This window comes from Notolabrus celidotus, chromosome 14, assembly GCF_009762535.1.
Source record: "Notolabrus celidotus isolate fNotCel1 chromosome 14, fNotCel1.pri, whole genome shotgun sequence".
Classification (NCBI taxonomy): Eukaryota; Metazoa; Chordata; class Actinopteri; order Labriformes; family Labridae; genus Notolabrus; species Notolabrus celidotus.
The window spans coordinates 33,072,145-33,087,621 of NC_048285.1; the positions used below are offsets into that span (position 1 = coordinate 33,072,145).

At 43.7% G+C, this 15,477-nt stretch overlaps 1 long non-coding RNA gene across 2 annotated transcripts in view; it reads left to right on the forward strand.

Moving 5' to 3' along the window:
* Positions 1–15,477, forward strand: part of LOC117824900 — a 208,852-nt gene that overhangs the window by 144,443 nt on the left and 48,932 nt on the right. Inside the window, exons 4-5 of one of the 2 annotated variants that reach the window (XR_004633742.1) lie at positions 4,211–4,302; positions 9,872–10,050. This is a non-coding gene — a long non-coding RNA (uncharacterized LOC117824900). Of the gene's footprint in view, positions 1–4,210; positions 4,303–9,871; positions 10,051–15,477 lie in introns of those variants that run through there. The other variant, XR_004633741.1, reaches the window with a different exon arrangement.

Below are 15,477 nucleotides of genomic sequence, written 5' to 3' on the forward strand. Positions count from 1 at the left end.
CATACACACTTATGAATAATATATTCCATCTCTAATAAGTGTGTTCTGATAAATGCTGCTGAATTCAACACACTGCTCCTTTAAATGTTGTTATCTTTGTATCTGAAGGTGGAGATGATTGGAATGTGACCCCAGGAAAGTCAATTAAAAAGCTAGGACGACAAAATGATGAGTTTGAGAAGCACACAGATAGAGAGAGAGACAGGATGTTCATCACTCAGTGTCTTTGCTCCTGAACCAGCTGCCTCCCTTTGCTGTATTTTATTGTTAATTTAGAACACATCCAAACTGCTCCTCCTCAGCTCGGCCTGTCTCCAGAGATTCACTTGCAGCATCTATTCATCTTATGTTGTTTCACATTTAATATCCATTACCATCCATTACAGCCTTTTTTCATCCACTTTGACGTTTCCCACTTTCTGCTGTGGTGAAAACCCAATTAACCCACATTAGGGATTCAAGAGGGATTCATCTGTCGATACATTCCTGTAACCCCCCCTTCTCTTTCATCACTCTCTCCCCGTCCACTCTCTGTATTCATGTATTCCCAGCTCGTGCAGTGCCAGTGCTGCTGTCTGTTTGATCTCCACTGTGACACCCAAGGGTCCCTGAGCTCCTGTCTTTGTTGTCTGCCCCCTCTAACTGGGATCACTCTGCTCCTGCAGACCCTCTCCTCAGAGGCGTCAACGTCAGTGCCGGACAACATGTTGGATCTATTATTTAAATATCTCTACAAAGAGGAACGACTGTATGAATAATGAGCGTGGATGTGATGCACAGGTGGGGAGTGGAGTTCCTTCAGGTACAGCTTCCTGGACCAGGTTCAGCCAGCAGCTAATCACCACCTGCAGATCCTGCTGGGCGGTGTGTGGTCTCCTTCAGACCGGGAGAGTTTGATGTATGAATTAAAAACACCCGCGGTCATGATGCAGCACGGTGAAGGGAAGAATTAGATCACTGAAGCAGCTGAGGGGAATCACCTTAGCAGGACATCTCTGCTCAGCCTCAGGGACACGAGAGCTGTTACTTATTCATGTTTAAGAGGAGGCAGTTGAGGGATCAGCAACCTATCAGGGTGCTCTGTGAAGGCCCACCTGCAGAGGTAAATCCAGCTCAGAGGAGACTCAGGACAGAGCCAGAACACATTAGATGGATTTACACAACACAGTTGCACCTAGCTCTTCACTACTAAACCTGCCATAAATACATCGACCTAGTTTACCTGTATTTTAACACTCATGTGTCTGCACATTCCTAAGCCACATCATAGTTTAGAGCAGGGGTGTCAAACTCATTTCAGTTCAGGATGCTGGTTTGAATGATGCTGGTTTGTTAAGTGTGTTTCTGCTGCGTGTTGCACAGTGGAGTATTTTTAATATGGAACAAAACATGTCACCATTATATGACACATTTTGGAGTTTGGATTTATTTCCTCCTCAAAGTCCTCTCGTTGGACATGCTGGTCAAATGTTCCCGTGATGCAGGAACAAGGAGATCATTGCATGCTGCAGCTGCTTTAACCCTTCGATTGAAGGGTAACCACACCGGCTCAGATACTCACTGCACTGTTAATTGTATTTCTTGTCATTACTGTTGTTATTATTACTGTTAATTTCATTTTTTATTATATTGCTCTCTTACCACTCCTCTTTCCCTCTCTCTCCCTCTGTTTGTGTGTTTTTTATTTTTCCTTTTCTCTTTGTGTTCCTCATGTTCCTTTGTAAAGCACTTTGGATCAACTGTGCTGTGTGTAAAGTGCTATATAAATAGAGTTGATCTGATTTGATTTGAAGCCCAAAGGACTGTTTTTAGAATTGATCTGAATCAGGGGCGTCAAACTCATTTCAGTTCAGGGGCCACACACAGACTAATTTGATCTCAAGTGGGCCAAACCTGCAAAATCATAACATTATAAGCTATGAATAACTAAAACTCCAAATTGTTCCCTTTTGTTTTAGTGCAAAAAAAGTACATTCTGCAAATATTCACATTTAATGAACTATCTTTTTACAAAAACAGCTGCTGTATTTTTCGCCATAATGCGTCTCAAACATGTTGCGAACACACCAAGCACACAGGTTTCCCAGTCACCTGACACACAGAGTGTAATGTTCACAGCAAAAGAACAGATAGATTATAATAATGAAGAAGGTACAGTTGACTACTATGGACCCCCCTGCTCCAGCATGAAGAGTTCGCTTGCTGGAGAGTGTTGTATGCAGGGGTCCAAAAAGTCTTAGTTTCCACTGGATCATGCAAACTGTAAATGTTGTTTTTCCTCACTTCCTGCCCACTGTCAGCCATTTGATTGGAGGACAAATTTGAAGTAGCAGCTACTTAAAAAATGCAGTTAATGTCTTCTCTGAATTGGATGGATTGGAACCTATGGTGGGCTGGTTTTGACCTGCGGGCCTATGTTTGACACCCCTCTCGGCCCTCTCGCAGCAAATGTTCACTCCTCTGTAAAGAGCCTTGGAGTTCATTTTGATAGTGCCTTCAAATTTAGGAAACAAATCTCCTCTGTGGTTCAGTCCAGCTTCTTCCAGCTGAGACTCATAGCGAAGGTGAAGGCATATCTCCCTCCTAAGGATCTAGAGAGAGTTGTACATGCCTTTATTACGGCTAGGCTTGATTATTGTAATTCTTTGTATGTCGGCTTAGACATGGCGTCTATTCAGCGCCTGCAGCTTGTACAGAATGCGGCAGCTCGCCTCCTGACTGGCAGGAAAAAGAGGGAGCACATCACACCTGTGCTGCGTGCTCTCCACTGGCTCCCAGTCCGTCACAGGATTGATTTTAAAGTTGCACTTTTAACATACAAGGCCCTAAATGGATTGGCACCATCCTACTTGGCTGATCTTCTCCATGCTCACAACCCAACCCGAGCACTGAGGTCAACAAACCAGCTGCTCCTGGGGAGACCGAGCCTTTGCAGCAGCGGCCCCCAAGCTCTGGAATGGCTTGCCACTCCAATTAAGATCGGCCCCAACTGTTGAATGTTTTAAATCTTTGTTGAAGACACATCTCTTTTCTTTGGCCTTCTACTCGTGAAGAGGACATTAATATCCTGTTATGTTGTGTTGTTTATTGTTGTCTTCATGTCATTTTTACTTATTACCTTGTAAAGCACTTTGGCCAACACTGGTTGTTTTTAAATGTGCTGTATAAATAAAGTTGACTTGACTTGACTTGACCCCTGATTTAGAGAGCAATGCAGGGGCAGAAACATGGCGGACTTCACACCAGTAAACAGTAACATCAAACCTTCAGTGTTTGATTGATTGGTCAGGAAGAACTGTACCACAGAGACCCTGAAGTCAAACAGGTGATCGTTTTCATCTTGCGTGCACAACTTTAATCTGGGCGGCGTTCAGGAGTGTGCCCCATGTTTGTGTTGATTTGTTATTTTCTCTGCTGAAATACATTCAATTAAGTCAGTTTTTCTCTGTGTGAGTGCGGTTCATCCACATCTCAGCACATTTCATACCCACATCATTAATCTCTGTGTTAGATTAGCTGTCACACAGTTAGCTGAATGTATGCTTTCTGTGTTTCCAAGCATTTTCTTCATCAGTACAAACGAGGCGATAAGATTCCTCATGTGCAACGACACGTCGGAGCCGACAGTAAATGTTTACGCCTGGTAAACACAAAGGGTCTCCCACAGGACTTATTAGACTGTGCACACATGAAAATAACATGTTTGCACAAGATCTTTTGTCATGAACACCACGTCCTCCGATCTAAGAGGAGAGGGAACACTTTGCTTTCTATCAGCTCACAGTTCAAAGCCAGGATCCCTGATGGTATGGGGATCATAAGAGTCCATGGCATGGGTAGCTTCCACATCTGTGAAGGCTCCATTAATGCTGAATGATAGATACAGGTTTAGGAGCAACATATGCTGACATCCAGACAATGCATTCATCAGGAAGACCTTACAGATTTCAGCCAAACCACATTCTGCACGTAGAAGAGTCCAGGTGCTAAACTGGCCTACCTGCAGTCCTTACGTGTCACCTATTTAAAATGTTTGGCGCATCATGACTGACTAACAGATTCCCCTTGAACTTTTATGCTGTAGAGAATCATCCCCTCTATGTTTGGCCCTCACGGTTCCTATCGTCCTCCCCATACCTCTCGATCCCTACCCTTTAAAAACATTCATGAAATAAAGCTGTCCTCTTTCTTGTCCTGATTTTCCACGCAGGTTTCTTCAGTGTCTGCGAGCTGCTCTCTCTTCTCCTGCCGTCTCTTTGATGCCGTGTTGATGCAGAGACCCCCTGCTGCTCAGAAACTCAGGTAAAAACAGCTTTCATGTTTATTATGCTGCATTAGTCCACATCACAGAGAGCAAAACAAAATGTCACAATTATTACTCTGAAATGAGTCATGGCTTTAACAAACAGCTTTGCTCCTTCAGTCATTTAGAAGAGCGTGCAGGGTTTAATGTCTGATTCTTTATTTTAAACTCAAGGTCGGAATCAATGAGCACAGAAGGCAGGGCAGTGGGTACGGGGATGTGCCTGTGCCCCCGAGATCTCATTGTCAGTCTCTGTCACGGACAAGTGTCCTTGAGCAAATCATCAAGCCCCTGTTTGATTAGTCACAGAGAGCCTATCTGCATAAAAACATCAGTGGAGATCTGAAGGAACTTAAACACTCCCACTGCAGGGGAACATTTGTTGCAGTGGCATTTCATGCAATCATTATTTGATATTCCCACCTTACCTCATGCAATGTTCCCCATCTGTCAAAAGTTTCCCTTCGTGCTGCAGAGTCTGGCCTCCCCAGGTTAGCAGTCAGATCCTGGCGCTACATTTGACAGTCGAGCTGAACACAGTAGAGCTCAGTGAGACAGTGTTTGGCACAGCGACTGCAAAGCACAGCAAAGCTCTGCAGGCCTGAGAACGACACGCTGTGGAGAGTAATCTGAGCTGGGTGAAGCACCAGTCAGATATGATGGACACTGTCAGGTCCAGGAATCGTCACAGCAGAGTCAAGGAACACACGGACAACTTTTTCAGCTAGCTCGCTTTTGCAAAAGGGAAGACTGATCCATGTTTACCACAAAGTGTGGTCGATCATCTTCAAAGTCTCCTCTGTTGCTCAGCTGTTTTATTGAAAGCATAGGCGTGATCGTATTACAAAGGGCGTGATAATATTTCATTGGGTTTGCACAAAAATCAGTCACAAGTTGCTGGGCAGAATCACCTTGAAGATGTTTCTCTCAATGTGCTGCTACCTCTTATCATATCCTGAAAGAACACAAAGTGCTGGCAGATGATAAGAAGTTTGCACAGTTCTCACAGACACAAACAGGAGGAACAGGACAGTGACACTTTTATCATGAAATCATTACAGCTTGAGTAGAAGCTTACAGATTAATAAACACCTCCTCCATTAATGCCCTGGCCATGAGTTCACACGATGCTGATTAACCCATCACTCTCAGGTACGATTTTAGATTCCTGCAGATATTCCAGACTTACTTTGAGGTGCAAAGTCCTCACTAAACCCTGCATTCGAGTGTCTGTAACTTTAGTTGTTTTGTTGCAAGTAACGTCCACACTTACAAAAATATTGTTGCAACCCACTCCCAGACTGTCAGGCTGGAGGAACATGCATCTGCCACCTTAATCCTGTACCCCAGGGGTGTGTGCTGGGCCCTCTGCACTTATGGCAGCCTCCCTGTTTAGGCAACACGATCATAAAGTTTGCAAATGACGTCACAGCTGACGGCCTGATCTCCAATACAAGGATGAGTCAGCATGCAGGGACAAGCTGCAGAACCTGACAGCCTGGTGTAACCTAAGAAAACCAAGAGAACAACCCCAGTCTACTTAGGTAGTAAAGAGAGTCTACAGTGATGTATACAAAAGACATCCACAGTCATAGGTGTATCATACATACATCACAGCATGGTTTATTAGCTGCATCAACAAGGACCAGAGAGCTCTGCAGAGCGCCTTGAGGGCATCACTGGGACCCAGCTGCTGGAAGCTGAGGGCATGAACCCTGGTCCTCTGTTGGAGCAGAGCCTGAAGCTTATCCGTGACCCAACCCACCCTGGCTACTTCTTCCAACTCCTCCCTGTTGCATTTGCAGATTTAACATTTAAAGTGTGTTACTTCTGCAGATATCCAATAACTTCTGGAGGTATTTAAACATTTTAATCTCAGGGAGTGCCGTCGCAGTTTCGTTGTATTGCTATCCCTGCATGTTGGTGAGCAGAACTAGACCTGGTGTGCGTCAGTGAGGGGCTTGAAGGAGGCTGCCGGTCTTTAACAACTGGCCCTGTCATTAGCATGAGCATTGCTGTTTCCACTGTGGTCTGTTGGCAGCAGTGCTGCTGTTTGGCTCGGAGTGGAGACACAGTGATGGAGCTAAGCTGTTATTTTGAGTGTTAATGGGGAAACTTGGCCTCTCTGGACTGCAGTTTGAGCCAGGCGATGCCCAGCTCAGCCTTTCATGCTCATGACCCAAAGCCTCAGCTCATTTCCCTTTTTCATATTCTCATTTAATATCAAACATCACATGTTCCTAGTGGACCTTCCTCACTTCTTTCCTTCCCTCCTCCTCCTCCTCCTCCTCCTCCTCTTTGTGTCTTTCTCTGTGTTTAATATTTTTGTTTCCTTGTTTCTCTCTGTTTGTTTTCCTCTCCGTCACGCTCCCTCTGCTCTCTAAATTTGCTGTGTTTGGAAGCCGCTGCAGCCATGAATGCTGTTATTGTAGAGCGTCAATGCTAATATGCTGTGTTTGTGCCTATGGCAGACAGTGATAAGATTTACCCAGACGCAGACACGCTGACTCTGTTCTAGCCAGCAGTTGGCACCGCTATAAAGAAGGCTGAGTAGCATATCAGTGCTAATATGAAAAGCCTGGCCTGGCGGTAAACAGTTGGTGACATATTTACATACACATAGAAGACCTGGCAGGGTTATCAGAACGATTGGCTCGACTATAAAGAGATGCGAGGCAGCGGGGTGAGTTTGTGCCCGTCTGATGTGAGTTTCACCTCCTGTGTAAGTGCTGCCCTCTGGCACGCAGGCGACACGGCAGCTGAGGGTAACAGCAGAGAATCACACACAAGGAGGCGTTACCAACATGTTGAACTGCTGTACAAAGAAGGTTTCATGAAGAGATGTGTGTTCTGGACTCTTTGAGCCATGTGGGAACTTTATCTGTTCTCCTCTTGGATCACAGGGTCAGCTTAGCACAGCGGACCTGAGTGGAGTCCAAAGTTTGAACATGTACCTCCTGATGATGGAGAGCTTCTCCTCCCTGCAGATGGTGAAGCAGTAAATCCAGGACACGTAGTTGGTTAGGTAGTACAGAAAGAGGAAGATCTGACAGAGCAGGATGTCCAACAGGTTGGGCTTCTGGTTCTCTTCCTCCTGCGGCGGATCTTGCCCTTCTCTTTGGGGCAGTTGAACATTCTTTAAATGTAATGTAAATGCTTAAAATGTGTGACCCACCTGCAGCTCTCTGACTGACTCATGACATATCTCTGACTTCACCTCCATCTGCTCTCTGTTGCTCTGTCGTATCTTTAGAGGGCTGACTTGTTGTGAGCGGCTGCAGCTGTGCATGTTTTGCACGGTGCCAACCTGCTGTTTTCAGAGGTGCAATTCAACATGGATTTTCTCCCTGTGTTCAGGGTTATGGACAGCAAAGATTAGCACAATATGTTTCAATGTTTTGTAACATGCATTGACTTTTCTTTCTTCCATGATGGTTAAGAAAGTCAACATGACAAAAGAGAAACGATTCAAAGAGGGATAAAGAGGCTGAAAGGGAAACAAAGGGAAACTTTGATAAAGCTGGAGTTATTTCAAACTCAAATTGACCCCTGGGTTTCACGGCTTTAAGACGGAGACGTAGAAAACTTTGCTGTGAGACAAACGAGAAAGAAGAAGAAGAAATAAACGTACATGAGTTGGAGTGTGAGAGTTAGAGTCGTCCAAACCACAGATTTCCCCCAAGAGACGACCAAAATAAAATATCATAAAGCATCTTAATTATTCATAGAAGTTAATTCACCGGCCTGGCTGAGATCCTACTGCCTGCTGACGTACGTGTGTGTGTGTGTGTGTGTGTTTCTGCTGCTGCTGCGCTGTAGGACTGCTGACTCACTGGTGTGTATTCATGCGATGCAAATCAGGGCGAACTTGAAAAGTTGAAGAGAGTTGAGAAAGAATGAGACGGAGTTGGAGTCAGACACAAACATATGGAGATTAAAGAGTGAGTCAGAGACAAACAGGAGCGTCTCTGACCCCATGGTTCCTGTTTTTCACAGAAAACCATCTGTTGCTTCTTTCCAGTGGGAAACTTAAAAAAAAAACTCTGCTTGAATTTCAGAAATGAGCAAGAATATCATGGCTGGAAAAAAAAAAGAGACAGAGCTCTGATTATATTCAAGCAGCTCTTCAAATCCAAGTCGATAACTGATCACTTGACACCAGCATCCCAACTGCAGATATCAATCAATCAATCAATCAATCAATCAATCAATCAATCAATCAATCAATCAATCAATCAATCAATCAATCAATCAATCAATCTTTATTTGTAAAGCGCCAAATCACAACAAATGTTATCTCAAAACGCTTTTACAAACAGAGCAGGTCTAGACCGCTCTAGACCCAACACCAAGACAGGATCAGACTCAGTCTGACCCCACCTTAATCCACCATGAGCATTGCACCTCGCAGTATTTAGCTAGTTACAGCGGTGAGGACAAACTTCCTTTGACAGGCAGAAACCTCCAGCAGGACCAGAATCATGTTAGACAGCTATCATGCCTCGACCAAGTTGGGTCTGGAAAGAGGGATAGAGGAGAGTAAGAGAGAGAGGGAGAGGTGATAGTGATGAGACGAGTCGTAGAAGCTGTTGCCGCTGGAGTCCAGCACGTCTGTATCAGCTGGAGTCCAGAACGTCCACAGCAGGAGGAGGTCTACGGCAGCTTAGAGGAACCTACGAGACAAGGGAGCTCAGGGACTCCAGAAAGGTCTATGGTTAGTAACTTTAATGGGACAGGAAGAGTTAAAGTAAGTGATGAAGGGGGGTGGGGGGAAGGGGGTGAGATAGGATCCCAGTGTGTCAGTGTGCCAGTTCCCCCGGCAGTCTAAGCTTATAGCAGCATGAAGAAGACCTGGTCCAAGCCTTATCCAGCTCTAACTATAAGCTTTATCATAAAGGAAAGTTTGAAGCCTACTCTTAAAAGTAGAGAGGGTGTCTGCCTCCCGGACCCTGACTGGTAGATGATTCCAAAGGAGAGGGGCCTGATAACTGAAGGTTCTACCTCCCATACTACTTTTAGAGACTTTAGATACGATGAGCAGGCCTGCATGTTGGGAGCGTAGAGTTCTAGAGGGGTGATAGGGCACTATGAGCTCTTTAAGATATGAAGGTGCCTGATTTTTAAGGGCTTTGTAGGTTAAAAGAAGGATTTTATGGGGAGCCAGTGTAGAGAAGCTAACATGGAAGTGATCTTTGAAATGATTTGATATGTCTCAATTCATGACTTAAAGATGGGATGTATATTCTGTTGTTAGACCATGAAACATGGAAGAAGTGTTCATCAGTAACTGGCAAAAATAATTTGAGTGAAACCCAATTTGTCTGCAGACTGAGACTCTAAGGAAGTTGAGATTGAGTGACCTTCAAGGATAAGTGAGACAGTTTTAAACCTGGGCCTCACATATACCTGGAGGAGGGTTACATATCGACATGTTTGCACCACTCCTGAATCTGCAGACAATAAAGTCGAAGCTGCACTCTGTGTGATCATCTCAAAGAAGCTGAACTTACTTTATATGCAGCTGAAGTTGATAATATTATTTTTTTGTAATCTTGTGTTTGCCAAAAGGTCAAAGGTTAGCCGGCTGCAGGTTTGAACCTCCCACATTGAAGAATCTTGGCACTTTAACTGAACCACAACAAAGATGTTGACCTTTAGCACAAGCTCCAGTGGTCAGCTCCCAGAGTGGATATGTTTAACATCATGTTTCACAGAGTGATGCTGAAAATAAAACTTCTTACAACTCTCTAGACGTTTTCCTGCAAAGATTAAAAGTAAAATAGTTCGACCTCTCAGTCAGTTTAAAAGGAAGAAGGCAAAGCAGCAGAGCCGCCTGCAGCGAAAACCTTCAAGGTTATGAAGTTTTTATGTTCAAGGATTATTTGTGGAGTCATGTGTGACTGACGGGTCGCAACATCCTGACCTGTCTAACAGGATGAAGACGGATCAGTGTTTTTAATATCTTGTCTAAATAAAGCAACACTTTGCTCCAAAAACTCAACAAGTCTTTAACCAATACGCCAAATCTGAGACTTAGAGCTTTAAGTGGACTCTGAAACTCAAGTCAAAGCTTCAACAGATTATAGAACATGAGACCCTGAGGACAAACATGAATAAAACCCATCTCAGATTATTTTAATAAACATGTTTGTGGGCCTGAGGAGGCGACACCTGGATGGATTTAATCATGCATGAACTTTGAACACATCAAACGTTGCTTCACGCTCAGGTTTAGCCGTGTTTTTCCTCTCACAGCTCAAATCATAAACCATAACAGCAGCTTCTCATGTTTTACACTCACAATAAAAGGACAGAAAGCTCACACTCTCTGAGGTTTTACACACACAAACATATCTGTATCATTTGCTCTTGCAGCTGCAGATTTCGTTCCTAATCAGTCTTCAGGCTAAAATAAATAAACAAATAAAAGCAACAGATGTGTTCACCAATATGGAGGGAACAAATAGTCCTGTTTCTCACCACTGGTCCAAAACAATTCACTGTGTAAGTCAGCCTTTAACTACAATCACTCAAAGGCTACAAACATCAGCAGGATAAACACGACTGTGGTTAAAACCCACCGTGCCGCTCCGCTGTTAATTTAAAACTCCAAATAAAAACCAATAAACTGCAGAGCCTTCTGGGCCTTGTTCCATTATGAAGGAGCGGTCATGCTTCCTTCCTGCATCACCCACATCATCATCATCTCCCCCCCTCCCCAACTTTAATCCACAACTATTTCATTACAGCCATTTTCAAGCATTTTAATAACCATAAACCAAGACGGCAACATTAACAGCCTGGCTGGCTCCGTCCTCCAAGCCCTTCAGCTCTTCAGCCCAACTGTGACAACTCCAAATGTGTGTGTGTGTGTGTGTGGTGGTGTTTGTGTGTGTGAGTGTTGAGGGGGGGGGGGGGGGGGGGGGGGGTGTTTGGATGTGTTGGATGTGTGTTGTTGTAAGTTTGCAGTTGTTTGAACTCGTAAAAACATGCGTGCTCAAGTGCTGTTTTTCTTCCGGCACGTGTGTGGAGTTTATATTTGTGTGTGTGTGTGTGTGTGTGTGTGTGTGTGTGTGTGTGTGTGTGTGTAGGTCAATCATTGCAGCTGGAACAGTCTGCATGTTAATTCCATTTTTCCCTGCGAAGTCATTACAGAAACCATCGCTCCAGCAATTAGCCACCAGTGTGTAATGTAATTGAAACGCCAGGGTGTGTGCATATGTGTGTGTGTGTGTGTGTGTGTGTGACGGAGTTCCATCTCTCTGAGTGTCAGAATCCGGACTGAGTGCTTTTATTAGGCTTAATTTATTTTGCAGAGGAGACTTAGGTAACTGTGTGTGTGTACGTGTATTTGCGTGTGTGTGTGTGTTTGCTGCAAACAAGGTTAAATTAATTGCATGAGGCATGTTCATGTGTGTCTTCTTCTTCTTCTTCTTCTTCTTCTTCTTCTTCTTCTTCTTCTTCTTCTTCTTCTTCTTCTTCTTCTTCTTCTTCTTCTTCTTCTTCTTCTTCTTCTTCTTCTTCTTCTTCTTCTTCTTCTTCTTCTTCTTCTTCTTCTTCTTCTTCTTCTTCTTCTTCTTCTTCTTCTTCTCTTCTTCTTCTTCTTCTTCTTCTTCTTCTTCTTCTTCTTCTTCTTCTTCTTCTTCTTCTTCTTCTTCTTCTTCTTCTTCTTCTTCTTCTTCTTCGGAGGAGGAGGAGGAGGAGGAGGAGGAGGAGGAGGAGGAGGAGGAGGAGGAGGAGGAGGAATGTATTACTGAGGTTTGTACATATTCAGGTATGGAAACAAAGTGTTTTTTTAATGCTCTAACAGATATCTTCCTCATCCATTCTTTAAGTTCTTACTTTGATTATTCTAAATTCAATAAAATATTTGTGTAACATAAAAAACAAAAATCTAGCCCAAAGGAAAGAGTAGAAAATCAAATCCTGTGTTAAAGCAATACATTTTCCTTTTCATGAAATTGAGTCTGGTGATTAAAGTGATTCATATATAGCAGCGGTTTCTAGTTTAAGGAGGCATCTTGTACAAAAACATGAACTTTTAGTTCACATACTTCCATAGTGCACGACAGATGGACCCTAAGGATTAAATGCTAGCTTATAAATAAATTATTTAAAGCTCCTGTGAGGAACTTTTTTGGTTTAAGTTGAATTTGGCGCCCCCTGTGGCCAAAGCAGTATCTTTCAAGTCTTCGGTTCATCTTATCCTGCAGTACCTGAACAATTAAACTCTGCAGCAGTTGAAAATGCATTCTATCTATCTTTATGTTTGTTTGTTTATGTGTGTGTGTGTGTGTGTGTGTGTGTGTGTCTCAGTCTCAGCAGCAGATTCTATCACTTGGTTGGAGGAGAAATCACAGGGAGACCTTGAATACTAATAACTGTTCTCTCATCCACTTAGTAACAGCCAGGACTATTTATAGGTCTTTTTGGAAGAGTGTGTGTATGTGTGTGTGTGTGTGTAAGTGTGTGTAAGTGTGTGTGAGAGCATCCACACTCTTTGCTCACTCATCCATGACTAATAAGCGCCTAACATTACCAAGCTGTTAGCGATACAGTACTAATGGTCAAATGTGGATAGATTGTGTCCAGACTGTGTGTGCGTGTGTGTACCTGTATGTGTGTGTGTGTGTGTGTGTGTGTGTGTGTGTGTGTGTGTGTGTGTGTGTGTGTGTGTGTGTGTGTGTGTGTGTAATTTGTCATTCTGCCTCTGTGTAATGATGTGTATGTGTTTTTATCCATTTCCACTTTCATTTTTAAACCGAAACTCAAGCTGGAAGTTTTTTTTTAACAAACCCTGTTTGAGTCTTTCTTAAGATACGACTGAAAGCTTTGGAAGGCCGTTAATTAACCTTATATATTTATTCTGATTTTTAAGGATGAGAATCAGTGTTTGGGTCAGATGTTTTGAACCCAGTCTGTCTGATAAGCAGCAGCTCTGATATCAGATATTGTAGGGATGAATACAGAACCTTCTCCTGTACATCCCACTCTTCTGTCATTTCGATCTCTTTTTCTCCCCTGGTTTCACTAACAAACACACACACACACAATCACACGTACACACACCCAGCTGCGGCCTAATGAACCCGTGCAGAGTTTGCTGAAGCACCTTTTTTGGGTTCATTTGGATCCATTACTAGTGCTGTAGAAGAGGCGCAGGAAACAGAGCACAGGACGAATATGATGCTGTACGTCTTTCTGATGTTCCAACACTCCGACACAAGGCATGCAGCAGCGTTTTCACAGGAAGAGAACAACATGTGATAAAACCTTCATGGTGGTGTCACAGTGTCTCTGCAGAGCGCCTGACCCTGCAGAGCGAGAGCTGCATAAATGAGCGTTTTAATGTGAGGACATGTTATTTCTCTGCACCCACAAATGACTTATGTATTTTACTCTGAAACAACCAAGTGTTTTGGAATAAGTGTGTCAACAAACATGCATTTGCAAATTATGGTTTCAGGCAGCCTGGTCGGTCATTTGCATAATTAGCATTACTGTTACACTGAATTTATTTGCATGATATTTTTCCTTTTAAACTTGAAGAAAAAAAAATCAGCAAGTAATATTTGTCCACTGTGCAGCTCATCCTCATGTCTGATAGTTTTAAGATTAACCTTGATAACCCAGTGTCAGGTAGATGATTTGGTTGTTTGTCAAAATCAGAAACAGCATAACTGACTCCAGCTGTTGCATCTGCTTCATTCCCTCAAAGAGAACTCTCACTGCTGCAAGCAAAGCTATTAAAATGTTCACCACTCATGAAGCACATGTAAGGATTATTCACCCCAAACAAGCAGCCATGTGCAGCCTGTCTGAGCGGAATGAGGAGCGTAAATGTGACACCACAGTCGTTGTGTGAAGGATAATTTGGACGCTCTTTGCATTTAAATCACGAGGAGAACTTGGAGCGAGGAATTAGTCCATCAAATCAAATCTGAACATAGCTGCATATTAATGCTCATTTGGAAATGTTTGTTTGTGCCCGTTTATAATTGTACTTCTAGTTTTTGAGGAAAACAAAAAAGGTTGCATTTTATAGATGATTTGTTTTCAGGTCAAGTTTGAGCTTAAATTGCTTAAAATTCTCGATCTCACATTATTGCATTTACTCAGTTGGTTTAAAGGAAGAACATGTATATTTTCTAAAATGAATAGCCACAGAAAGTCTGTCTCTGCCTCCCTGACACGGGACTTCCACCAGATCTGTGTCCGGTTCGTCTCCAAGCCGGCGCAGGACCGCCTGACAGCTGGAGTCATGTGACCGAGGTTTCCCCACAGTAATCACTGAATCAAGGATCCTCCTCCTCCTCCTCCTCCTCTCCTCATCCATGTTGTCTTTCTGGTCCTCTGAAAACCTCTGACCTGTTGACTCCAGGCCTGGCTCCTCTCATCATGAGCTACCAGCAGCTCTACTGTCTGCTAAGCTTTAAATCCACTTGCGATACAATCACCCAGGATGCATGTTAATGCTGCATACTGAGACAGAGTGCTAGCTAAGTTTGTTGGTAATGTGAGGCTTGTTGGAGGAGAATGAAGGAGATGCTGAAATGCTCTTTGAACATGGAAGATAGACGGTCAGTGAATCTGACATTTAGGAGGAAGGAACAGAAAGTAAAGGCTATCTCAAGCTTCTTACAGCCGATCAGGGTCGATATGCTTCTTGCACAAAACTGTAGTCCATAATAACACAGGACTTTCACCAGATCCGTATCTGTTTTGTCCGATCAACTGTCCGGTCCGGCTCTGTGCTCTCTCGTCTACAACAACCACAGGTTGTGTTTTCAGAACGCAGCGCAGAGCTGGAGCGCCGGACAGCTGGAGTCATGTCAATCAAGGATTCTCCTCCTCCTCCTCTCCTCATCCATGTTGTCTTTCTGGTCCTCTGAAAACCTCTGACCTGTTGACTCCAGGTCTGGCTCCGCTCATCATGACTTTGGTTTGTTGTTGTAGTTAAGTGAAATACGATCTGGTGATAACACAGAGTGTTTTATTCTGAAAATTAACCGGATGTTTTCATTTTGTTTTGGTGAAACCTGACTTCCTGTCCCGCTCCATCTGCTCTGCTCGGCATCCGGGAACAATAGAAGTCTTACATCTCTGATCTGGAGGGCTGGGACCTGCTAGATCAGAGACTCAGCCGGAACGCAACGGAGCGGCTCCAGTGGAAG